General features: G+C 45.3%; 1 protein-coding gene across 7 annotated transcripts in view; it reads left to right on the top strand.

The window, feature by feature from the left end:
• The window catches only part of dachs (unconventional myosin-IXb-like dachs), a 512,416-nt gene that overhangs the window by 404,227 nt on the left and 80,193 nt on the right, over positions 1–27,996 (top strand). The gene's annotated exons all lie outside the window — the stretch shown is intronic.

The following is a 27,996-nucleotide window of genomic DNA, read 5'->3' as shown; positions in this document are numbered from 1 at the left end:
TGCGATGTCAGTGCACGTTAAAGGCAGTGACGTTGATTGTAGAAATAGCGGTCCAGAAACCTCATTGTATTACTTTTGTGCCAAGGAAGGGCCTATTTGGAAATAAAACCATGTTTTAGTGGTTCGCATCGGGTTGGCGCACTTCAAATTAGGCGCCTCAAGAAGTGGACCCACCAGACCGACCCATGTCACTGTTGCCGCGCACATTAATGCCCGGATTTACTGCGCTAGTAGCAGCATACCGAAAGCAGCGAGAGCCACAGCAGCAACAATGGTCATTGATCAATTTCCCCCAATTAGCTCCAAGATTGCAGACGTTTTTTGGTTCAACTGGGCCCCGCTAGATGGCACCATTTGTCTCGTGTACCTACACGAAAATTGAATTTTTCAACAACTCGCGCCATTCTCCATAGTAACATTCAGTGGTTCCTATATTCATAAATCAAACATAAACGAACATGCAGCATTTTATTGCATTTTTTGATGCATGGAAGGTTCTTTATTTAGTGCAACTATATTGATTACTAGGGATTAATTTTAGGCGGTTCGTCTGATGTCATCGGGATCATTCTGAGAACATCCTACTGCGGCGCATGTGTTCTTGTGCATTTACCTTAGTTTCTGGGTAAGTAAGGCAATGTAATTGATAATATTGTCGTTTTAGATGTTGTCATACATTGAGCTTTCACTCTGACGTAAATTGTTATTTGACTTTAGTGTCCCTTTAAAGAACACCGGATGGTCAAAATTTCCGGAGCACTTCACTACGGCATTTCTCATAATCATCTCTTGGTTTTGGCACATGAAACCCGAGATATTGTTTAAATTAGTTTTGCGAATTCAGACTGGCTCTCGAAGCTCATAAGGACACATTCTTGTTTATCTAACACAAGGTAGGACACAACAATAAACAAAGTATTAAGTGCGTTTGAAGCCTCAAGCATGAAAAATGTGCAAATTCACGTTCTTCCCATCATTCTCATAGTGGCTGAATGATTGCAGCACCACAGTTTTCATCGGTGAATGCTGTAAGAAACTGTGTGGTCATAAATACGAGCAGCGATAGGCTATGACACTAGTACAAACAGATATGATGCTAACAACTTGCAATAAAAGCATTTGTCATAAGGTGGGTGAATCAAAGAGTGGTCTCAAATGGGAGTCACTTGATGAAGCGTGTTTTTGTAAGACAGTGAACTCAAGTGGTAGATTGAGAGGGTAGTTATCCCTGAATTGGCAGAAGGTAAATGATGGTGACAGGAAGAGACTTAGAAGAATGAAAGACAGGCAAGTTAGGGCAATCCACGCCGACCAGATCCATCAACTGGAACTAAAGATCTGACTCAGGCTGAATGAAGAAGCCCTCAAAATAGGATTTAGAAGTCACAGGACAAAACATAAGAGGAGACTTAAAGGAACCGAATTAAAGTGGCAAAAGCTTCGTTATCTGACAGCTTTCACAACGTGGCTCTGGTAAGACTTTTTCAAAGGGACCGACTGTTATGGTAGCTATTGTCTTTAGCGCAGCGGAAAGCTTACTGGCCACAGTGTGTGGTGAACTCAGCGTGTTGCAGAACGACAATCTATTTTCTTCCTGTGCACCGCCAACAAAAACACAAAGAGGATAGAGGAAATCCGTATCCCACTCCACGGACCATGTTGACTGAGACATAAAAACCACTGTTGTACACGTTACCGAAAAAAAAAAAGTTATTAAATTCATTACTCAAACAAGAAAGGAACAAGATACCGCCCTACATTGCCTCAAAAAAGAAGTAACCGATGTTACTCCACAATGACAAGATTAAATATGATATTTATAGGATTTATTCTTATCATTATCAATGAGAAGATTCAAGCCATTTTTCTTAATGTGACATTATACTATACACGATACGAGATTCAATAATCCACGCTATTCGCAATGAAAGCATCACCGAAGTGTCAAGAGATTTACAGTGAACGGTCTTTACCAGTCGGAACAGGACCTCCAGTGGAAGTCATTGAACTCAGAACTGGTCATCGGTGGCCTCTGAAATAACCTGCCGCACACCAGTAGGCGATCGCGGAGGCCTGCATTGGGGCCATTTCACGAAGGGAGGATGTTTGTGACACCAGATATCTCTTGGTCCGCACCTGTCATTGCATTTCGGCCACCAAAAATCATGTGTATGCGCAGACTATATCTACACAGGAAAAAAATAGCCCATTTTTACGGAGGGTATGTACTAGCAAAGTAGATGCACAACTATGTAGTAGTAAAAAAATGTTTCTACGGCCTAGTCTGGGAAGAAATGTCTGAGCATAATCTATTTACTTTAATTACCACAAATTATTTATATAATTACCACAACAGTTTGCGAGCTTTTATGTCAGGCTGTTCAAGATAAGCCTCGCTCGCTCAGGAGTTCCATAATCGCAGTTCCCAAATGCATAAAAAAAGAAGCAAAAGTTATTTTCAAGACAGAGTCACTTATCGACTTTGTAGCAAGTGAATAAGACAAACAGATTGGGCGAGTTGGTGAGGCTCCATGTTAAAAATATAAAACAGCGCTTAAACACAGCACACAGGAAAGAAGAGACACATACGGCACTGAACTTCCAACTGCAGAACTATTATGTACGAAATGTAACAAAATGTCCCATATTTATACATTTCAAAGTACTTTTCTTCACTCTACAAGTTTTTTTAGACAATATTAGTTTACTTTTTGTTGCACAAACCTTTCATACACGAAATGTTTTCCTTGTTCATGACAATATATATGTGCTACATTGTCGTGAGGTTTCCAGAACAATGGGCAATGAAATCGGTTCTTTCGTTTTTAATATTGTTACGGTGAGATGCCTTTATTTACAAGAGATGATGAATGCGAGAGTCCAGGGATGTGGCAGATCACTGCTCGTGCCAACCTGGTTCTCTTCTTCTACCACGTGTCGCTTCAGTATCGTAGCAATTCCCCCTTTGCAGATGATGCCCACCGGGCGAGTTAGGCTTCAATGCGATGATGAAAGCATTTTAAACAGGCACAAAAATGACGTTGGTCTTGCTTGAGCGGCGGCCAGTTGCCAACAGCCGAGATATCACGTACGTGACATCGCTGAGACGTTCCAGGACAACAAACGAATCAGTGTAGTTGGCCAGAAACTTTTGGCAGAGACCGCGCTTGCGAAGCGGTGTCCAAAGCCACACGCAATCCCCTTTCTCAAACAATACGAACCAGTGACTTCCGTCGGAACGCTTCTTAGAGTGTTTCTGGGAGACAAGAATTCGAAGAGAGGCGATGCGCCGGGCCTCTTCTGCATGACAAATATTTTCGGTGAGAGTAGGTTGATCAGTCTCGGAAAAAGGAAGAATAGTGTCAAGAGCTATGCGGGGGTGGCGTACGTAGAGCAGATAAAATGGACTGTATCTCGATGTTTCCTGCTTTGCCGTGTTGTAGGCGAAAGTTATAAATGGCAAGATGGCGTCCCATGTTTTGTGTTTGAAATGAACATACCGTACATAGAAATAATGTTGACGAGAGTCCTATTAGTTCGTTCCGTCAAATCAATAGCCTGCGGGTGATACGGGGTAGTGTGACGAAAATGGCACGAAGCAAGACGAAGGAGGTCTTCAGCTACATCGGCAACAAATTGCCGCCCGCGATCACTGATGATGACATCAGGGGATCCATGGCGTAATATTACCGTATTTACTCGCATATTCCTCGCGCTTTTTTTGGCGGAAAACCAATGCAAAGTAGGGGGGTGCGAGAATTACGCAGCGAGAACTTTCCACGAAAACGTACAGTGCAAAAAAGAAAACGAAGTGGCCGCAAATCGGGATTCTCACACCAGCAACTAACAGCAAGCTTTGAGAAGTACTAATTAAAACTTACCTCAACATTTAAAGCACCGGTTCAACACAAGGTAAGATTTATTTGAGACACTAAAAGTGCAAGTAAATAGTCGAGAATTAGTATACCATACGCAAAGCTTGTGGGTGTTCCGGCCGTAGCGGTAGTATTCGTCGCACAACAGGAGCCCTCAAAAGGTAAGTGTAGGACGTCAGTATTGGGCTGATGGCTATTTAATAGAATCGTTCGCAGTTTCCTTCTGAAGAAATAAAGTTTACGATCAATTCCAGTTTTAGGCACACGGCAGGCCCAACGCGTCTTGGTGGCTTTCAGCTGCCGTCACCAGTAGTGAACACAAAACTCGAAGACTCCGAAGGGCCCTGTTAGGGTACTGGCAGCCCTGTTGTCCTTGTTTAGTGTATGATCTATCACTTTCAACTTGAAAGCAGCCGTGTAGCTTCAGTATTGCCCCACAACGTGACAAGATTACCAACACAACATACAAAACACGCCGCAACGCCCACTTGCCACTTTGGCTTAGCTTGAATTGGATTGAATCTCCGTGCAGTAATAGTACGATTGATGCTTAAGAGATGGCGCCAGATGACGCGCGCTATTATCATCAGTGGCTGGAACGACCAGACGACATTATTGCGTCAATTTTTGGAGGTGCGATAATTACTCGAGGAGAAAAAGAAGTCTTATTTTTGTTGGGTGATGTGGGGGTGCGAGAATTATGCGAGTGCGAGCATTCAGCGAATAAATACGGTAAGTGTGACAGCATGAACTTGAATGGCCTTGAGTGAAACTTGAGTAGCTGTTGCTGCAAGAATCGTCCAATTTCAGCGTAGCGTGTGAGGTGGTCAACGCCCACAATAGTCCATTGGTTCCCATTCATTGATCGCCGAAAAGGGCAGAGCAGGTCAACACCAACCACGTCAAATGGTGATCCTTGGGGTGCTATGGGATGAAGTAGTCCAGCTGGCAGAATCGTAGGACGCTTGTAGCGTTGACATTGCTCACAGCTCGGAACGTATGCAGTCACACTTTTACGCATCTTTGGCCAGGAGAAGTATTTTTGCGTGCGATAAAATGTCCTCGAAAAACCCATATGGCCAGATGTTGGGTTGTTGTGCATTGCTCGAAGTACGTATTGTCGCAAACTTGTAGGCACAACTAGAAGTACGTGAGGGCCTATGCCGGAATAATTCTTTTTGTAAAGAACGTCATCCTTTACGACAAAAGCACGTTGACCGTTCCTTCTGGAAATAAAGAAAGAAGTGAGACTGTTGTCACTGCGCTGCTCTGCTAAAAAAGTTGTTAGGTCAGGAAACGGAGCATCTACTACTTCCAAATATTCATCAAAGTTGTCAGCGTCACACTCAGTTGTTGGAAGGGGAAGCCGTGAAAGGCAATCGGCGTCGGCATGACAACGACTACTCTTGTAACAGACTTCATAGTTTGCAATTGTAACGCCCAACGAGCAAGACGACCGGTGGGCCCCGTAGTCCAGTGAGCCAACATAAAGAATGGTGGTCCATGATAACTGAGAATCAGCGTCCATAGATATAAGGGCAAAACTTGTGCACGGCGAATATGACCACGAGATATTCCTGCTTTGTGACAGTATAGTTTCGCTCCGGTTTTCTTAAACAGCTACTGGCATAGGCAACGTGTTCGGCAGCTCCATGGGGTTGGACCAAAACGGCGTCGATACCTACACCACTGGCATTGGTGTGAACTTTTGTGGCAGCAGATGGGTCATAGTGGCGAAGCATGGGCTCTAACGTAAGAACAAACTTGAGTTGCGAAAAAGACGACTTGCATTCCGCTGACCACCGAAAAGGTGCGTTCTTGTTGAGTAGGGACATCAAAGGATAAGCGAGGTCGGCAAACTTGGGCATGAAGCGACGGAAATACGATCATAGGTCCAAAAAGCTTCGCAACTCTCGTATAAACTGAGGTTGTTTGAAGCTGCCGACTGCAGCGACTTTCTTGGGGTCCGGTCGAACGTCATGCTTGTCCAGCCAGGTGACCGAGAGCGAGAGTCTCACGGCTGCCAATGTGACACTTTTTAGAGTTCAGCGTGAGCTTAGCTCTCTCAAGGCAGGTTAGAACAATGTCTAGACGATAGTTGGGCTCGTTGAATGTACAGCCAAAAATTATAATGTCATCCAGGTGGCAAAGACAAACTTCCCACTTTGGTTCACGTAATATACAGTCCATTAAGTGCTCAAACGTGGCTTGAGCGTTGCATAGGCCAAAAGGCATTACATTGAATTCAAATAGACCATCTGGGGTTATGAAGGCCATTTCTTCTGTAATTCGGGTGCATGGGCAAAGACAAACTTCCCACTTTAGTTCACGTAATATAGAGACCATGAAGTGCTCAAACGTGGCTTGAGTGTTGCATAGGCCAAAAGGCATTACATTGAATTCAAATAGACCATCTGGGGTTATGAAGGCCGTTTTCTCTGTAATTAGGGTGCATGGGGATTTGCCAATAACCAGATCTCAAATCCACGGAGAAGTACGATGCCGAATGTAAACAATCGATGACGTCATCAATCGTGGGAAGCGGGTATACATTCCTTTTAGTAACAGAGTTGAGCCGTCTGTAGTCCACGCAGAATTGCCATGTACCATCCTTCTTTCGGACAAGAATCACAGGGGCAGCCCAAGGGCTACACGACTCTTGGATGACAAGTTTCTTTAACATCTCTTCTACCTGTTGAGCAATGATCTTGCGCTCCACAGATGAGACACGGTACGGTTTCTGCCGAATAGGGTGAGCGGATCCTGTGTCAATTCTGTGGAGAGTACGCGACTCGGGTACACTTATTTGCTCTTCATTTGGCGCAAAGTCAAATATAGTAGCAAGCTTCGCAAGGGCTTTGGTCAAAGTTTGATGTTTTTCTAATGATAGCGACTTGTTTACCATACTCAGAAAGTTGGCTTCTGTATAGTGCGTCGCACGCATAGGGTCTTTTCGCGTCGCTTATAGATGCCATAAAACTGTTCGCATTTTGTTCGAAAAGAGAGAGTCGCAATTCACAGGGTAGCATGACAGGTTCATTTGAATAGTTCAACACTCATAAGGCCGATCGCCTATCACTGATGGACAGAACACAATGTGGAATGAGCACATTTTTCTTGGCACAAATGAGAGGAATGGACTCCACAAGAATATCAGACGTGCCGGCGTCCGAGGCAGAGGCATCAACGCAAACGTTTTTCATCGAGTTGGGCGACAGACAGGACAACATCCTCAATGACGGTGATGGATCATTGACAGCGTTTGGGATTGTCAGTAAATGCCGATAGCATAATCTCGCCAGCACCACAATCTACAGTAGCTACGCACTCGCGTAGAAAATCGATCCCCAAGATGATGTCATGGGTGGAGCTGGTCAGGACAGCGAATTCAGCCTTGGACACCTTGTCGCCCAAAGTGACACAACACACACACCAATTGAGCACAGTGTCTCTCCACTCACTGCATGAAATTATGCACAACTGTCCCAGCAAAACATCACTTTATGTCCTAGCTGCAATTTGAAGCTAAGACTTATCACTGGAACAGCTGCTCCAGCATCTATCAAAGCCATAGGAAGTCCATCAATAAGCACGAGGACCTTATTTTGCATCATAAAAATGGGTGGAGGCATAAGTGGATGTAGTGAAAGATGTTCGGCAACTTCACCTCCATTGGCCGCACCACCTAGTTTCCAAGAGGCGGGGAGGTGATGCGTCGACCAGGACACGATGAACAGAACCGGGATGCTGCGGGAGGTATCAAGCTTCGCACAAAGGAAGGCAAGTCGTTGCGAAAATTTCGGTGGAAATTGCGTCCCACATGTGTGTCACTGTGGCGGTTTGCTGGAAACCGTCCCCAACGCACGCGTCCCGCATCGAGCGCATACCACCGCACCAGCTGCTTTGTCGAAAAAAAGCTGATGGTCCCTCGTAGTAGCACAGCTGGGGGCGACACCTCTGACCACAGAATCGAGCCACATGTCCACGGAAACCGCAGTCATAGCACACAGAGGCCTCACGCACGTCGCCAAACCTTCCACGAGGCGCCATGTACCCATGATGGTCCCACAGTGACACCATTGTAGGTGTTTGACGGGAGGTGTTCTGGAAACCGCGGTGTTGATTTAGGTTGTCAGTTGGAGGCTCTGGTGCTCTTAATTGGGGCACATCATATAGCATGGCATCAATGGCAGCACACATTGCGTCGTATGGTGGGGAGGTGCCCTTAGCATGTGCCCTCGGCGGGTTGACAGCATCACGTCCTCCAAGTTCTTCACGTACGATTTGCCTGATCATTGAGGCAAGATAACAGGATGATGTTGGAGGGACGTCGACACTTGCAACAGTGGTGACATTGGCAAGTCTACCAAATTTGGGATTGATGCGCGTAGCCTTTAGTGTCTCAAATGTGTGGCAGTGTTGGATTACGTCCGCTACAGACGCCAAGGTGTCCTTGCGGATGAGGAAATTGTAGACATGCTCAGCAACCCCTTTGAAGAGATGCCCAACCTTGTCATCTTTTTTCATGCGTGGGTTTATAGACTTGCACGATTTCAGAATCTCTTCACTCTAAGTTGTGCATGTTTCACTGGGGACTTGAGCACGCTACATCAAAGTTTGCTCAGTGCGCTTCTTCTACATCAAGGGGTCCCCAAAGCAGCTCGCTATTTCTTTCGTTATTGTTTCTTCGTTGTTTTTAAACCACACTAATGCTGTTCCTTGAAGATTCAATCCGACGTTAGACCACCGGGAAACCGCATCCCAACAATTGTATTTACTCACACGGTTAAAGTGTTTCAGCCATTCGTCGACATCTTCTCCAACCCTCCCAGAGAAGCTTTGTGGTACCATGTGTCGGGGCCACGTGGCGCCAGATCAAGAGTGCGTGGTGTCACCGTCAGCAATCGGATCCATAGAGAGTGTTGGTAGACTGGCCAGTTGGCGGCTTCGACGTAGTTCTTGAGGTAGCACTTGCATGATCGTTCACCTGGGATCGCTCAGCTGTACCCCGAATCTTTCACCAATCTTGTTAGGGTGAGATGCCTTTATTTACAAGAGATGATGAATGCGAGAGTCCAGGGATCTGGCAGATCACCGCTCATGCCAACCTCGTTCTCTTCTACCACGCATACCCTCAGTATCGTAGCAATATGGTTGACATTTTGTGCTTCGTAAATTAGGCACAATGAAAACTAAGTTCTTTTATGGACTACTGTGATGTACAGTCGAATCTCGATAATTCAAACCTGTAGGGGCCCGAAAATTTTTTCGAAATAAAAGAAGTTCGAATTAATGAAAGCAAAGTAAACGGAGGGCTCCCCATGCAGTGGCGCATGTGCATTGAGCTAACACACGAGGGGGATGTTTCAGGAGACTTACATTTATTCAGAAATCACAGGATATTCGTCATTAATTCAAGTACTTGGTCATGCGCATCTGCACACATTTGCCTTGCAACGAGTCAATCAATTCTGCACGCAGCTTGTAAAGTAAGTCTACTTCGGCTTCAGCATTCTCCTGGCAAGAGAAGTTGCGCGCGGCAATATCCAGCGTCAACACTCTCTCAAGACGGCGACAACAACGACTGCATCTCAGCTACTACCCTCTACGCCAAAGCCGCAGCGTGGCCAGCACGTGACGAGAAAGGAGGAGCGTCTCTACGCGGAGAGAAGCAGATCGGCATTTGAGAGAGAATCAAAGCTCTACGGCAGCTTTTTTTTGCTCTCTTTGTGCACGTTGCTAAAAGGAGAAGGGTTATGTGGCAGGGAGGGGAAAGGGCAAAGCATGGCACCAGCGCATGAGAGAGAGCCACACTCCATGACAGCTTTCTTTTTTTTTTTTACTCTCTTTCTTTGCACGCGGTGTTGGAAGGAGAAGAGTCTTTACATGGTAAGGGGCGGACTAGGGAGAAGCGTGGCAGAGTCACATAGCAGATCGGCATTGGAGAGATAGAAATCATTCCATCACAGCCTTTTTTTTCCTTTTCATTTTCCTCGTGCACAGTGTTGAAGTGTCGCAGGTGCCGCCGTGGGATGGGGCGGGGTGCTGAGAGCATTTTCGGAGTGCGGTATGTTCGGATTACTTTTCACAAGTGCTTGCGCGTTCGAATTACCGGGCATCTTCACCCACTGGAATACACATAGCTTGGACAGGACCCCATCGCAAGTTCGAATTAAACGAAGTTCTAATTAAGTTTGTTCGAATTGATGAGATTTGACTGTGTATGCATAAATTATAAAATGCTGAATCAAGTTTAAAATATTCATGTCGGATCTGTGTTGATTTTTCATGGAATCACCCATCTGCGATAATCACGGTTAGGAGACTAACTGCTATTATGTGTGCCGTGTAGCTATCTGTCACTGTGGTTAGCCATAGTTCTCGTGAGACAGCGATATTAATGGGCTTCACTTGAAACAGGGACGCCAATCAAGGTAGCGGGTAGAAAACAAAAATTTAAATTTTTTATTAATTTATTTTGCACTCAGAGAAAAAAAATTGACATTTCCTATCACATTCACCACTCTGTGCTCGGGGAGTGTGCTTCTTTTTCAGGGAAACTTGCGGGTGTTTTTTTTTTTATGCAGCCGCATTCTCTCTGGAAAGTTCCCCCCTCCCCTCGAACGTGGTGTCACATTGACCACATCGTATGGAGTAAACTGGCTCATGTGCTTTCTTTTTTGGACAGCCTGTCTTTGGACACAGAAAGGCCAGGTGCGTGCTACAATCGACCAGCTACAGTCTATTTCCACGAAAAGCAACGTCTGTACAGCGGGTCATGCCAGATTCCGTGGCTTTCTTTAAGCTTTGCGTGGCAATGTCCCAACCTTCCCCTCAGGGATTCGACGTGTCTTAGAAAATTTCTACAAGCGATTTCCACGAACAAAACAGATTCCACTCGCACATGCAGGTCAGCAGCTGTCTGACGCTGCGTCAAAAGAATTCGTTCGGGCGAGTTCTGAGAAAATGGCACCTACGAGATGACAAAATACCGAGTGACGTGACATCACACGATATCGAAAAATAGTAACGCAAGTACTACGACACCCATGACAGGTATGGCACTCTAATGGGTACGTTACTCAGTTACCAAAAAAACTAACGCATTACTGGTAACGGCATTATTTATTATTTGTAATGCATTACTGCCAATTTTGATAAAAACTAGTTGGTATTGGCACTCCTCTCAACAGGCCTCATCGCTTAGGCGCACCAGCAACTGGTAATCCGCAGTTCCCATCCTGACACCGTCGCCAGCCTGACAGTAGCTGTTTTAGATGTGAAGCTTCCTTTCTTTAGTACTGCAGTGAACCGGCATTTTGGTTCGTCCGACTAGAATCTTCGTTTGACACATGACGCCATCAAATACCACACCGTGGTGGCCAACATTCCATCTGCTGGCACCACGAGTGAACTGCATGATATTCTTCTCTCCCAACCAATACCTGTCGAATGCTCAATGAGATTCGCCACTCTTCTTCACTTTACTTTGTTACCTTCATTTGGCTGGGGTACTGCATAAGTAGTGGGAATACATTAGTACATTTTTTGCATAACACATAACTCAGCACAGAAAGAAAAAAACTCGGCAGAACCCACGTACATGGGAATCGTTATGCGAAGCATGCAGAAGGAAGGTGACGAAGTTGTAGTTTTTCTTTTATATATTGAGTGGCAGATCGTGAAATGACGCTAAGTATATGCACAAATGTTGTACGCACAGATATATGTTGAAGAGTTGCAGATGTTTATATAACCAGTTTGCACTTGCGCTACGATGTCAATTGGAACCTATGTATTAGCAGCACCAGACGCTGATATGAAGCGCTGATGCTCCCGAAGATGCTGGCCCTTGAGACTGCTACATAAATCAACACCACAATTGACTTTAACTCGACGGGACTGCTGTATCAAAGGAGTACATATATAATTTTTATAACAGGTAGGCAGCACTGCAACCACTATTGACGTTTCATGAAAATTAGCGTCTATTTGAAAAGTAGTTCCGAGACCTGGGATAGCTCTGCGGTAGAAGCTTGACTGCCACGCAGAATGCTTGGGTTCGATTCTTGCTGGGACGCTGAAATTCATTATTTGCATTCATCGCATTGAGGGGGGGGGGGGGCAAACGCTGCCTATGTCAGGTTTTTCTTAACACTGACATTTATTCTGCGCCATCCTTGGGTCGACGCTACCGATGTCGATGAGAACACACATGGCCAATTTTAACGCTTACACGTTAAAATTGACCATGTGTGTTCTCATCGTTCTTATAGGTAGAATCTACTAAGTGTCAATCACCTGTGGCACGTACCCGCATATTAGCGGCACATACTCACATGTGGGTATGTGCCGCTGTCTGACGGGAAGTATTTGGCGACGTAGGCGACTGGATTGTGAGATTATTCATCTTTTGACCAGTGCGCCATGTTCGTCGAACCATCTTACCCTCCAATGCTAATTTTTGTTCACGCCAAGGTAAGGGGGTTACCACGAGAGCACCCAAACGTAAGTGGCTAGATAGATAAGTACGCTCAAAGTCGCCAAAGTTCACTAAGAAATGTTTCGCATTTAAAACATGCTGAAAAGGTACATAGAGTAAGGTGTTGCTTACGTTAACGCAAATAAGTGACAATGACAATGATTTTTTTGACAATGACTTTTATTTTCCCATCAATACAGTTAATAATATGAAGAGGTGGGCAGAAAAAGCTGTCGTTCAGGAAGCTTAATGAGGCCGCCTGCCCCCTTATTGGCGCTTAACAGCAGCGATACATTAACAATATACCAACATAATTCAGGAATATACTATAAAAAAGTACAATAATGTCTAATCTTATAAAATTGAATTCTTTGCAGAGACAAAAAAGAAAAAACCGCAAGATAATAAGATTACTTACACGTAACCTTGGTTACTGTAGAATGCCAGAAATATAAAGAAAAAAAAAACATACACGTGTGCAAGATTTACAAGTGAGAGGCATCAGAAGAATATGTTACGAGAATATTTGTCTCAAGATCAATATAACTGTATATAGCTTTAAAAGACATGTTTTATAATTGTAGCCCTTTCCAAATTAATATGTTTAATAATCTTGGTAAGTTACTTCCGATTGTTTGTTTTCTATGTGTTGTTCGCACTGTTGGTATTTTCCAGTATTTCCTTTTAATGTGTTGCATAAACAGGGGTGTTTTCTTGCAACCTTGAAAGACGCTTAGGAAAATCTAATCTAGTTTTAACTCTTGTTTATACGCCTTACACAAACGGTAATCATATAGTAGTGTTGTGGCAGATAGTAACCTATATTTTAAGAAATACTCAAGTGTGTAGAAATGGCCTGGGACATTTTCATTTGTGCATAAGAACCTTTTTTGGAAAATGTGTATTCTGTGATTCCTTGAGTAGTGGTGCCCCAGAGCAAATGACAGTATTTAAGTATGGAGTGAAACAAACTGTTGAAAATTTGCATCATAACATTCTGTAGCAGTATATCACCATACCAATACTTTAGACAGCTTTGTTGCTAGGCAATCGACATGTGCAGCCAAAGATAATGTTTCCTGAAAGACGACGTCTAGTGTTTTAAAGCTAAATACGAGAACGATGGGCAAGGGGTTTAGTGTTATATCTTTATTGACCATAATCTATTTATTTTTACTGCAAAGTTAATTAGCTTTTGTTTTAGTAGTTGTATTTATCATATTTACTCGCGTAATGAACTCACTGGCATAATGAACCCACCCCCAACATTTTTCCTTGAAAAAAGAAAAAAAACTTTTTATATGTATATCTTTATTTTATTTCTTATCATAGCCAGGGCCGTTAACAATCGAAACAATGTAAATAAAGCCATTATATGACAAAATAACAATTCAATGAAAGCCAAAGATAATTATGCAATCATGCTAAACAGCTGCGAGCAGCCGAAGCGCGGACGACGTCAATGAAAATGTGACGTTTGCACCTTCTGCGGCAAAGCGCTATCTGTCAAATGCAGGAGAAACCTCTTTACTGATAGCGCCACGCAAACACAGGGGCATAAAAACAAAGCGTGTGGCGTCCAAACTGGCGCTTGCACTGCGTCATAGAACACACCTCGCCATCTACGCAAAGCGCAGTCGCACCCACTGAGTCGATGGCACGTTGCGCACCCACAACATCTAACACGTTTGTGCGCCGCCATCTGACGCTGCATTTTTGTTGTTGGGTTGGTCGTTGTGAACTTAGTTGGGACGCCTGCTGTGCAGGGCACGTTCAGCCGATAGCTAGCTGCATGGCTGGTTACTACTAGCAAGTGCTGGAGCATTGAAACCGAGCGGCTGGATGACACTTCGGCGTCGATCTATGCTCTTTTGTTACAAGATGAAACAAAAAGAGGTTCAAGCTGCAAAAAAATTTGTCCCGCATTTCACGAGTCAAAACAAGCAAGCTCGTCACCCGAAAACTTTCGCTGTTATAACTCTTATGACTTTTTTCTACCATGTAATGAATCCTCCCCCTAAACTGGCGTCAACTTCTCAGAAAAAAAAAAAAAGGTGGGTTCATTACGCGAGTAAATACAGTACTTTAAAACTGTTTTGACAAGCCCATTCGTCTAACGCTTGTAAGGTTAAAGGAGCACTGACATCAAATTTACTCATGCCAAGATTTTTGCGTCACCGAGTAGCTATAGGCCCCGTAGCAGCGATTCGCGACCTAAAACGCAACTGAGGGATGAATAACTATTATATTATTGATTTATATCAATAACTATTATTGATTTATATCACTTGTATCTAGCACAATTCAAAACGGCTGGCAATCTTGCCATTTTTAGTGCCAGCAGCACCAGCAGTGGCGCTACCTCGCAGTCACCTCCAGATCACGCCACAGCTGACCACTTCTCCACAGAAAAGAGTGACGTCATGCTCAGCAGCTCCGCAAACATTTCGTATGCTAGGCGGACACATTAAGTCATGCCTGGTCACCTGCATTGCTGTCGTCGCCGTAAAAAGTGTCGACACGGGTTTAATACAATAGTCAGGAACATGGAATGCCCGCGATTCGCGACTTCGTGAGTTATTTTTGGTTCGATCGACTTTTTGCAGAACAGTGATTCCAAAATGGACGCCATTCCAAACAGAACTGCAGAGGTGCCCGAATATGCAAGCTTCCCATGTTCACTCGTGTGTCTCAGTTAGCTATATTGGTGTGTTTCGGCGTGCAAAACACTCAGGTATACGCAGAGGGGTCCATGCAATATAGCTATCGCGAATGAGCATCAGCGGAAAAATAGAACACATTTTCTGCTTGCCAGGTTCTTTTTTGCACCTCCAGATGGCCCTACCTATCCAGCCTTTCGCGGTTAAAACGGTATTGCCACTTTTACGTGGACGCAAAGTATGCAGATGAACTGAAATTCAACGATACCTGCGTGTTACTTGTTAGCGATGATATCTGACTGTACGCTGTTTCACTTTTAATAGCTTGTGGTCCTGTTGATGTGTAACACATACGTGATATGAAAAGACACCCTCATTGCGCTTTTCCGCAACTCACCTGCAACTCACAACGATTCCCCGGCATGCTTACCGGCAAGCACACGTTTAATCATGCTCTTTTCTTTCCTCATTCTTCTAAACGTGGTTTTTATCTTGATAACTTCAGGAAATAATTCAAACTGGTTTGACGAAGATCATTGATTGATATGTGGGGTTTAATGTCCCAAAACCATCATATAATTATGAGAGATGCCGTAGTGGAGGGCTCCGGAAATTTTTACCACCTGGTGTTTTTTAGCGTGCACCCAGATCTGAGTACAGTCGAGCCCACATATAACGAACTTTCACTTAAAACGAACAATATCCGCATGACCGTGGAAATATAGGCAAACGTAGAAAATATAGGAAAACGTAGGCTACACAATCATCTTAGCTATTCCCGTGTATACGGCTCAACAAACGCGTTCAATCAGTCCGCACTTCCACGTGCTATCCGTCTGTGGAACAGTTTGCCTGACGACATTGCACCCCAGACAAACTTTGACACATTCCGTCATATCTTATCAAGCCACTTCACAAGCCTCAGCAAGTAGATGCCGTATCATAATTCATTGGTCCGTATTGGTTCATTTTTGTGATTGTCACATTCATGTGCGCGAGGATTCTGCCTTGTGGCCGCTGCATGCGCAGGAAATACAGTGTATCGCCCACGGTTACTATGCGTGTATCTTTTGTACATGTTGGTGCTTTTTGTTTGACTTATTATTTTCCAATTGTTTCTTTTGTACTTTTTTCTTCATTTTTGATGTGTCTATATGTATTCCCCCCTTGCTCAAATTGTCTGTCTTGTATATTTTTTTTTCCAGTTTATTTGTATATATGTATAGCCCCCCTTACTCAATGCCCCCCATGGGGCCTGTAAGGTACTTTGAAATAAATAAAAAATAAATAAATATACATTGGTTCAATGGCACAAAACCGCACTTACAACGAACGTCGCCGAGCGCCGCTGATCGGTTACAGCGAACGGAGTCGGCGGTCTGCCGACTTCCCGGGAAACGAATTTCGACCACCGATCAGGCATCGGCGAGGTGCCCATACATTCTTATTGTTAAACCCCGACCCTGTCTTTGCGCCCCTCTAGTTGCCGCTCTGCCCGACCACTTTTTGTTACGCTCCCCTCCGTCCTCCCCCCACTCTTAGCACCCTGCATCGCCAGACGAGGCCCGTGTTTTCACACTGCCACGGATCTTTCGAAGACCGGTCGGCCATCTCCTGTGTTTTTGATCGCTGGTACTGTCATTGGCGCCGCCGGCGTGGAGTGACCAGACCATTTGCCAACATCGTCGGCCACCAACTGTATCCAATTAGTCTGCGTCTAGTGCACGTGCATACGCTACCCCACCGACTCTGATAATTCGCGATTCGTTTCGTTTTTAGGATTTGTTCTCGCTCACTTCGCACTTGACTCAACATGCCTTCCGCACGTGTGCGGAAGGGCGAAAACTGTTGTTAATTTGTGCAGAACGAATCGCGAAATATTGAAGTTCGTGAGGCCACACAAACCCGCCGGCACAACGAAATGATTTTTTGACCACGGCAGCCGATTCTTCGAACACCGCCGCGCGCCCTGATTCAGGCGGCCGTGCACTGTTTCTAAGTTTTTCTACGTGCGAGTTTCACGGACCTTTCAAGTAAGCTACCTAACCTGCCTCCTGCCCATGTGTTTTGGTTTTCAAGGTCGCCCTCCCACCGCATCTTCCCCTCTCTTTATCGCAACTCCTTGCCCTTCTCTCGCAAGTCTGCTCTCTTCTTTTGACCACAACGCCTTTGCCTGTCTCCATCCCTCCGCGACGCCAGAGAACACTTACCAGTCTATGGCACCCGCCACACTGGTTCGAATTAGTTTTGTTTTCTGACCGGAAACGGACCCAGAGCTGTTCCACGCGTTCTGGCATCTGTGTCGTGTGTGCGCATCTTGCTCGTTCTTTGTGTGCGTGTGTGATCAGGATGGCAGATGGGAGGACTAGCACGCTTTTTTTTTCCGCCGCTCCACAAAACGTCGAAAGTGTGACCGCTTAGCTTGAGCGTAACCCGCGCGTTAGGTGCCGCATTGCGTAGTGCTTGCTCATAGCTGTTCACCACCTGGCAGCCAACTTTCCACTTCAGGCATCCGAGTTATTCATCTGTGGAGATGGTGAATATTTCGTGAGCGGCAGTGACTGCTACATGCGCGCGAAACTGTTTTCCCGATGCCGACTTTCTCGACGTCGGGCCCGATGCTGAGCCTGAAGATTCCGAACAGGACCACTGCGGCAGGGATTTGTGGCAGCGTGTCGCCGACTCCGACCTGGGAGAGCGGGTAGGACATCTGTTGCGATGGTTTAATTACGGTTGATGATGATGCCGACACTGCAGAACCATGCACGGATTAGGACATTGTGAATGAAGTACGTGGTGAGAGCAATTTGGAGGAATTGAATTGCGAGAATGATGAAACTTTGGAGTCAGTGCCTTATGCAGCTTATGCCACGGGCCCCGGCGAACGAGCGCCCTGCCGTTTTAAATGAACTGGAGACCGCCCTTATCGCTTCTGCTATTCAAAACACGTGCATCACAGACTTTTTGCGGCAAAAACACATTGTGTTTTCACTCGCAACTTTTTTTAAAAGCTGTGTTTCATTTGCTGCGAACTTCGAGATACAGCGAACGGATGCCGCGGGACGCTCAGGTTCGTTATGAGCGGGCTTGACTGTATACGGGCCTACAACATTTCTGCCTCCATCGGAAATGCAGCTGCCACAGCTGGGATTCAATGCCGCGACCTGCGGGTCAGCAGCCGAGTACCTTAGCCACTAGAGCACCGCTGGGGGCTGGGACGATCAGACGCGACGAGCGAGTTTGTTTCTGCACTTTGGCGCCAGTCGGCGCCACATTAAGAACACTTCGATCGTACACGTCATCGCTACTAGGGCATCGTCACTCAGGATAATATTTGTAGAATGTATCACACTGAACACGTAGTACTAGTGTCGATGTCGCAGGGCACTCTATTTTTCGTTTTTTCTCTTTAGCTTTTTTTCGCAGTTTGACATTGAATTAAAATAACGACCACACGACAGATGCCATTCAAATTTGGCCAAGAATACCTATGCATACCAAGCGATCAAATGATGGGCACATCTCGATCTTGAAATTAGATGTCAGGCCCGGCTGCGGCGGCTGCATTTCCGATGGAGGCGGAAATGTTGTAGGCCCATGTGCTCAGATTTGAGTGCACGTTAAAGGACCCCAGGTGGTCAAAATTTCCGGAGCCCTCCACTACGGTGTCTCTCATAATCATATAGTGGTGTTGGGACGTTAAACCCCACATAGCAAATTAGATGTCAGGGCTCCTTTAAGATGGCTACGTCTATTAATTCATCAACCGAATTCTTTATTAGAAAGGTGGTAGTATCATCAGCATAAATATATATCTTGCCTGAAGGTTTGTATTGATAATTTCATTATAGAGATTAAAAAACGAGTGGGCTCAAAATACTGTCTTGTGGCACACTTGAAGACACCACGTGAGGACTAGAGAGATACTAGTTTTTGTCGACTCCCTGGATACGATGTTGTAGGTAGGATTTTGTGAGGTAAGCCACTTTACCGTGGTAGCCATAGCAAAACAGTTTTTCTAATAAAAGGGTGTGGTTTATAAGATCAAATACTTTAATGAATTCGACGAAAATTCCTAGGAATAATTTAGTTTTGTTAAGTGCTGTTAATATTAAGTCTTTTTCAGGCAATAACGCCACTTGAGTGCTAAGACCTTTGCGAAAACCAAGTAGGAACGGTATCATAAAGTGATGTTTTTCTTCAAATTCAGTAAATTGATATAAATTATTTTTTGAGTGTTCTTAAAATACAGGAAGGGCAGATATAGGCTGGTAGTTACCCATGTCATTTTTACTACCTTTTTTAAATAACACTGTCGCATGTGCGGCTTGCATTCTGTAGGGAAAGATGGCCTAATTTAGACAAAGGTTGAAAATGTAAGAAAGAGGAGGGGCTACTAGATCAATCACATGCTTCATAGGTTTAATCTGGAAACCATGTATGTCTTATGCTTTACTTGTGTTTAGGTGACGAGCTACATACATTGCTTCAAGCTCAATTACAGAATTCAAAAATATTGTGTTTGTAATTTAGAGAAGGCTATTTACATTGTATTGCCCAACGGGAATGTTTGCAATGCTAGCAAAATACTTATTGAAAGCATTTGCAAGAGTGTACCTGAGAGCTCTTGACCAATTATCTCTAATTTCGTAATCTTTCTGGAAATGGCATTCTTTTCACACAAGCTCAGAGCATCCAGTGCTGAAATAGTTTACTATGTAGTTATGTCTAGCTTCCTTTATATCCTTAGCCAAGCGATTATGGCATGATTTCAATTAGCCAAATAGCTCACAGTCTTTAGTTTGAATAAATCTTTCGTAAAGTTTGTTTTTCTTGATTCTAAAAAGAAGCTCGGAGCTTATCCAGGGCTTTAAAATTCTCCGCCCTTGCTTGATGCAAATGGTAGGACAACTAGTTGCATATATAGGTTTAAGAAAATTGTCACTGGTATAGAAAGGTACCTCAGGCACGGGTGCAGAAATGACACAGAAGAAATGAAGACGATGTTGTTATGGGGCTGTGTCTGGACTGCCGTGTTGTCCTGCATTCTTGCACACTGCAGTGTTAGCCCAACCAGCGTTAACCTATTAAATACTCTCCGTTACATATTTTTGGTGGAAGTGCTGGGTAACATTCCGACTTTGGAACTCTGTAGCGGACGTCAGCTTCGTCCAGCCACAATGCCTGAAGGCAGTGCGCCGTCCGTTCAGTCTACGCCTGCTCCGTTACCTGTGATTCCTTCCCCTATTCTCGATCCAGATACATTTTGCGGCATGTACACAACTGACGTTGACGTGTGGCTCGCCTTATACGAGCGCGTCACAAGCAGTACAGGTGGCATGAGACGTTTATGCTGGCCAACATCATCTCTTGCCAGCGAGGTACTGCATGCGCCTGGTACGAGACGCACGAGGAGGACCTGACGAGTTGAGATGTGTGCAAGCAGAAGCTCCGTTACTTGTTCGGCCGGTGAGTTGCTCGACAAATGGCAACCAGGCAGGAACTCGCATCACGAGTTCAATCTTCCACTAAGTTGTACGTCACCTATATCTAAGACGTGCTCGCCTTGTGCCAGAAGGCCGACAAAGACATGACCGAACTAGACAAGGTCAGCAATGTGTTGAAGGGCATAGCTTACAATGCCTTCAGCATTCTAATCTGCAAGAACTGTACCACCATTGACTCAATTATCAGTGAATGTCGGCGGTTCGAACAAGCCAAAAGCAGGAGAATAACTCGAAGCTTTTCCTGACTCTCAAACACCGCTACGACTTCTTCCTCGGAGGATCCTGTGGCGCCATGTCCATTCGTGAATTCTCCCAACATCACAAGAATTGTCCGCTAGGACCTGGAAGCCATGGCTCTTTTCGCTTATCAACCCCCTGTGCCTGACAAATTGGCCCCAATATCTCTTATTCAGGCTGTTGTGCGACAAGAGTTTGCCAACATGGACGTCTTAGTTCCACAAAACTCCAGGCACACACCGCAGCCCATAAATCCTAACGCTCATAACACTCACTACCACGCTGCCGCATTGTTGCTGCTGCCGCGTCGGTCCCACGGTTCTCATCGCGCTGCCAAAATTTATCTGAGTGGCGCACACAAGATGATCGACCGATATGCTTCTCTTGCCATCATGTTGGCCACATTTCCCTCCACTGTCGCAACAGATGGTCTTTCCGGCAACTTTTTCTAGACGACCACCGACAGGATCGGGGGCAGTATTCGTCACTTCGTTTTGCCGATGACTACCTTCAGGACCTCCCGCCTAGCCATTCTACGCTACACTCCAAACCATCCTACGCCATGCTCCAAACCATCCTACGCCAATGTCGACGCCCAGAAAACCCGGTCCAGTCGCTTGCCGTCGCCTCAGGGTCGCCAGCCACGCACTCCTCTCAACGCCATCACTCCCTGTCACCAGCGTATTCTGGGCAGTTCTTGGGACACTAAAAGATGCAGCTCCTGGAGGTGGCGCTGCATTGACAACTCAGACCGAAAAACCTCTATCAACCATTAATTCCAGATGAAATTTACTTGGTGTTCTCATCGATGGCCTCACCGTTACAGCTCTAATAGACACTGGTGCCTACATATCTGTTACGAGTTCACGTCTTCAATTCCGCCTGAAGAAAGTTCTTACCCCTGCATGCCTTCAACTGTGCGAGTAACCGACGGCAGGTAAACATCATTTTTTGGTATGTGCACTGCCCGCGTCACTGTTGTCGGCCTTCACACTTCAGTCCTCTTCGCTGTTCTAGCTACTTGCCCACATGACGTGATTCTCGCCATTGACTTCTTGACCGCGCATTCAGCCCTCATCGATTGTTCACCCGGCACTTTACAGATAGAGTTGCCTTTGTACTCTGATGTCCCTCCTGCAGCTCGCACACGGCTACAGTCCGTGGAGTGTGTACGATTACCGCCTCAGGCCGCTGTGTACCTTTCTATGTCGCCGTTCTATGGCGACTACTTGGCAGCTCCACTCATTGACCTGACCTTTTCCCGGAACATCATACTTCCTCATACTGTAGTGAGGATTAGCTACAACAATTGCTTCTTCCTGTCCTTAACTTCTCTGTGTCGACCCAGGTCATTCCTCAAGGTATTGCTTTAGCAGAATTCTCCACTCCGTAGCAATGTACAATTTCATCGCTCACTCCTGACATTAAAACCGTAGCCGAACCTGTCACAGCCGCACAGAATAGAGCTTTCCTAGAATAAATGATATCAAACAACCTGTCGCCACCTCATGTTGAAGAGCTTCGTGGTCTTCTATTTTCTTAGTTCGACATTTTTGATATCGACGACCGTGATATCAATGACTCGGGCAATGGGCATTGCAATTGCAGGTGTACATGTTCTCTGTGGTGTACAAGTTTGGCAAGCTTCACAGCAATGCCGACTGCTTATCTCCACACCCTGTTGATCCACCAAACTCCTCTGAGTTGGAAGCTGATGCCAACATCCTAGCCATAACAGATTGTCTGCACATAGCCGAGGAACAACGCCGAGATCTATTGATGCTATTGATGATCGATCGTCTTCAATCCGGCCATACAGATCCTTCACTGAGCCTGTTTTTGCTTCAAGACAACGTTTTGTACCGCCACAACTTGCAGCCCCATGGCGCAGAACTTTTGCTCGTCGTCCCACGTCATCTGCTGAAGGATATCTTGCAAGAACTTCACAATGCCCCAACTTCCAGACATTTAGGTGTCTCCAGAACCTATGACCACTTCTGCCGATGGGTATTCTGGAAGGGCCTATATCGTTCCGTTCGCCGCTGCGTTGCAGCATATGACCTGTGCCAGCGTCGGAAGAAGCCTACGTCTCTCCCTGCCGGTCACCTTCAACTCAGTATGCAATTACTCGAGCGCTACCGACCATATGCGCGATGGACGTCGCAGATTTTCTACTTTATGAAATCATCCTTCAGCATGGTGCTCCTTCTCACCTACTCACGAACTGTGGCCGCTGCTTCCTGTCACGTGTGGTTGACGACCTCCTTAGATCCTGTGCTACGCGGCACAACTTTACAACTTCTTACCATCCTCAGACTAACAGACTTACCGAACTCCTCAACCTCACACTGACGAACGTGCTTGCTATGTATGTTTTTGACAACCACACTGTTTGGACACTGCCCTTCTGTTCGTAACCTTCGCCTACAACTCATCGCGTCATGAAACTGCCGGCTACTCACCATCTTATCTTCTCTTTAGCTGTGATTTCTTACTACACTTTTGATACCCTGCTTGCGCTTGACCTTGCGCCCACCACTTTTTATGCACAAGATGCCATCTCCCGTGCTCTTATCGTACGTACAGTAGCCCTCACCAGGTTCTCATCGTCCCAGAGAAAACAAAAGTCACTATGCGACAGCCGACATAGGGAGGTCGATTTTTCTCCTGGATCTCTCGTGCTACTGTAGCTCCTATCCCGTAAGTCGACCTCTGCGAGAAACTTTTATCGCAATACCTTGGGCCTTAGCGAGTTCTGCGCCAAGTCACACCTGTCACCTATGAAATTTCTCGTACTACAAACCCCACTGTGACATCCAGAAGTGACATTGTGCATGTTTCTCGCCTGAAGCCCTATCACAGTGACCCATCCGTGTAATAACAGCAGGCACCGGGACGGTGCTTTGCTGCCCACGGTAGTGTCACGGTTATAAAAAGGTACCTCAGGCATGAGCACAGAAATGACACAGAAGGAATGAAGAATGTTGTACAGCTGTGTCTGGACCGCCCTGTTGTCCTGCATTGTTGTGCACTGTGTGCAGTGATGTTAGCCCAACAGGCGTTAACTTATTAAATACTTTCCGTTACAATATGAAAAAAAGATTTCGTAGGCCCTATTGGTGTCACAACACCTTGACACTTCCTCCCAAGAAGTGTGTTCTATTTGACTATGAAACCTAGATAAACTTTTTTCAGTTTTTTTTTGAAAAAAATGTTTTAATTTCGGCCTCTTACTATGTATATGTATGTTCCTGCTGCAACAAAAAGTATTGGTGGGTTATCACTTATATCATACACAAAAACACCTGCATTAACATTTGTATAATTTATGTTTGCTGAAAGTTATCCATTAAAGATGTGAAATTATGAGTTATTCTAGTGAGTGAATTAATTATATTACCTAGGTCATTTACCGTAAGTAAAAAATCAAGATGATCAAAAAATAGAGACACCACACCACTGGGAAGACGGCTGCAGACAGTTAATAGCATGTTTTGCACTTTGACAGCATTTCACAGTCGCTGTACAAAATGAAATTACACATTGCGAAAAGTGGGCAGTGACATTCTCCGTAAATGTTCATAAGTAAGTGGCAGCAGTGATCTGGTGGGACAGGTCGTTCCCTTCTGTAATGGCATGGCTAAAAAACGAGGTGCAAAAGGTAGCAGTGCGCATGTGAGGGCGACCCACTTGAAGAGTGTACAGTGAGATGTTCAAGATATAGGGTGGTTGATTATGCAAGGTGTGATAAAACTTGTAGAAAAGCTAAAGGGTTGCAGTGCGTACAAAGAGGAAGCAAATTCAATCCTTTTTCAAAGTAGGATATGCTTGCATCATATTAATAATTAGAATGTATGAACCTTGCGGTGTGGTTTTGAAGGGCTTCAAGTGCGTTGATGGGATGTGTTCAGTGCATATTTGAGTTTCGGTCAGATTATTGCATAGGCATATTCGGGATGCATATTGCAAGTTTTGGTCGGGCTATTACCTGGTAGGCCAGTTGTTTAGACGCCTTGGGAATACGCTAAAGAACACTTGAAAAAACCGAGTGATTTGTTAGCAGATGGAACAATGTTTGTCATGTGTGTGCTCCAGGATAAGTCGATCATTATAATAACACCTGTAGATACTTGTAGGACTGCACATACAGCTGGAGTGCCTACAGTGGCTGCTATGCGAGGCTGAACTGGGAAACCGCTGACCATGCACACTTTTGTGCCAGATGCACCATTAGGCTGCGGTAAACTAAGAGTGCTCGGTGGTGGAGCTGTGGCGCTGCCAGCTTGTCACATGTACAGTTCACCACATGCTTAATCACAAAACTGTTGTGAGGGAAACACCGCCCAACATTTGTGAAGAGAATTTTTCAATCTGTGGCAAATATGAAGTCGTATACACACGTGACAACACACGCTGTGACCAACGGTAAGCGCAAGAGCGGTTCCTGTCTAAGTGCTTACTGCACATGCACCCACTATGCGCATCCGCCACAGCTCGACACTGGGGGCTGTGAAGGCAGTGCAGCTTCTCACTATGCAGTTTTTTTTACTTTGCCAGTATTACAGAAGTGAGCGGGAATGAAGAATAATATCTGCACACTAATTTTGAGGACTTGTTATTATGCACATGACAGCATCACACATTGAGGCTACGTATGCAGCAAAGTCTTAATTCTGCTAGCGATTACCTTTGTAAATAGCTTGTATACGACGGAGAGCAAGCTGATCGACCTGTAGATCTTCAAGTCCCTGTCATCTCCTTTTCTATGTATTAAGATGATGTTCGCATTCCTCCAAGATTCTTGTACTCTTCCTGTCAAGAGACACTTCGTAAACAGGGTGGCTAGTTTCTCTAGCGCAATCTCTCTTCCGTCTCTCAGCAGATCCGATGTTACTTGGTCCTCACCAGCAGCTTTGCTTCTTTTCATTCTCTCCTAGGCTTTTCCGACTTATTCTATCATTACTGGTGGGGTGTCGTCTCGGATACTGCTAGTTCTTATATTAAAGTCATGGTTGTCCTGGCTGTTGTACAGATCTCTGTAAAACTCCTCCGCTATTTTAACTGTCCTATCCTTATTGGTAGATACTTTGCCTTCCTTGTCCCTTAGAGCATACATCTGGTTTCTGCCTATCCTAAGTTTCTTCTTCACTGCTTTGATGCTTCCTCGTTAACGGAGTTAAGGTAACATTAAAATTCAAGCAACCAAAGGAACAAGCAGGGTTTTGAATAGGCTACTCAACAATGGACCACGTTCATACTATCAATCAACTAACAGAAAAATGCCCAAAATACTATCAACCACTATACATAGCCTTCATAAATTATGAGAAGGCATTTGATTCTGTAGAAATATCAGCAGCCATGCAGACACTGCGAAATCAGCGGGTCGACGAAGCATATATAAACATCCTGGAAGAAATCTACAAGTGGTCAACTGCCACCATAGTGCTCCGTAAAGAAAACAACAAAATACCAATGAAGAAGGGTGGAAGGCAGGGGGATACAATCTCCCCAATACTCTTTACCACAAGATTACAGGAAGTTTTCAGAGGCCTAGAATGGGAAGTATTAGGAATAAGAGTTAATGAAGAGTACCTTAGTAACCTGCGCCTCGCCGATGACATCGCATTGCTGAGTAAATCAAGGCACGAATTGCAACTCATGATTAGGGAGTTAGACAAGGAGAGCAAAAAGGTAGGTCTTCAAACTAATCTGCAGAAAACAAAAATAATGTACAACAACCTTGGAAGAAAACAGCGCTTTGAGATAGGTAACAGTGCACTTCAAGTTGTACAAGACTGCGTCTACTTAGGACAGGTAATAACTGCGGAGCTGAACCACAAGATTGAAGTAACTAGAACAATAAGATAGGGGTGGAGCGCATTTGGCAAGTACTCTCCAATCATGACCGGTAGATTGCCACTATCCCTTAAGAGGAATGTATATAACAGCTGCATCTGCCGGCACTTAGCTATATAGCAGAAACCTGGAGGCTTACAACGAGGGTTCAGCTTAAATTGAGGATGACAGCAGTGAGCGATGGAAAGGAAAATGGTAGGTGTAACTGCTGTATTGGGGGCTGGCTGGTCCCGACGAAGCAGAAGAAGAACACGGCCGACGGAGACGTACGCGGCCGGCGGGGACGCCGACCAGCCCGAACACGCGAGTTGGCGCGCAGCGCCGAAGAAAAGAACAACAACCGCACTCCACGGTTACCCAACACACACTGATTTTATTTTACAGTCGCCTTGAAACCCTGGATGCCAGAGCGGCGCCCCCTGGCATCCTCACATGTCATTTCGAAACTGAAACCCAGAACACAACAACCATCCCCTCCTCGAACAAAGTTCACCTATACACTGTTTATATTTATACATGATCGATACAAAAGTATATACAAGGTATGTACGTTAGAACACATGAAAATTCAGAGCACGGCACACCAAACTCACACACTACGAGTCCTGAAAGTGCACTGACAAACAAAAAAATGTACACAACTGTACGGAACAAGAGTTCTACATCACGTAGTCTTCGAACCGACGCGGCTTCTGCCGCTTCAGCTTAGGGCGGGCCCTTTTGGGTGTAGAATCAGGTGTCTCTGCACCTGATTGTGAAGGCTCCGAACGAGCGTTGAAATTCGCGGTCTCATTAGAGCTCACAGCATGAGCTTCGAAAAAACTTTGTGGACCGGAGTCTGGTTCAACGGTCTCAGCCGTATTTGAAGGTTCGAAGTGAACCGTAAGACTTGGTGTACTTGAAGCAGCGACACCGACTGGTAACTCCTCCCCCCTTGAAGAAGAAATGCCTGTACATGGAGGCCACATGTAACAGTCTGATGCGTAGTTGAAAGGCGCGCACAGGACGTGATGAGGAAGACTTTTAGGTGTTGAAGGCGAATCCGTATGAAAAATAACAAGGTGCGAAGCATTCCAGATGTTACCATCACTTAAGCGAAATGAAGTGGGGCTAACCTGGCCCAAGACTTTGTAAGGACCCTGATACTTGGGACGCTTGCCTGGCACACGAACCTTGACTAGATCGCCAGTGCGAACTTTGGACTGCTTTGCACCTCGACCGGTGTCGTTATACTTTTTCATGGCTTGTTGATGAGAAAAAACCCTGGTACGGATTTGATCAGGAGAAGACACTGCTATGTTACGAGGCAAAGAGACTATGTCAAGAGCACCTCGCGGTTGCCTACCGTGGAGAAGTTGAGCAGGAGACACTCCATT

The sequence above is a fragment of the Rhipicephalus microplus genome, unplaced genomic scaffold (genome assembly GCF_043290135.1).
Source record: "Rhipicephalus microplus isolate Deutch F79 unplaced genomic scaffold, USDA_Rmic scaffold_16, whole genome shotgun sequence".
NCBI classification, from domain to species: domain Eukaryota; kingdom Metazoa; phylum Arthropoda; class Arachnida; order Ixodida; family Ixodidae; genus Rhipicephalus; species Rhipicephalus microplus.
Note: the sequence above shows the minus strand (reverse complement) of the source record. Positions and strands in the feature narration are given on the sequence as shown.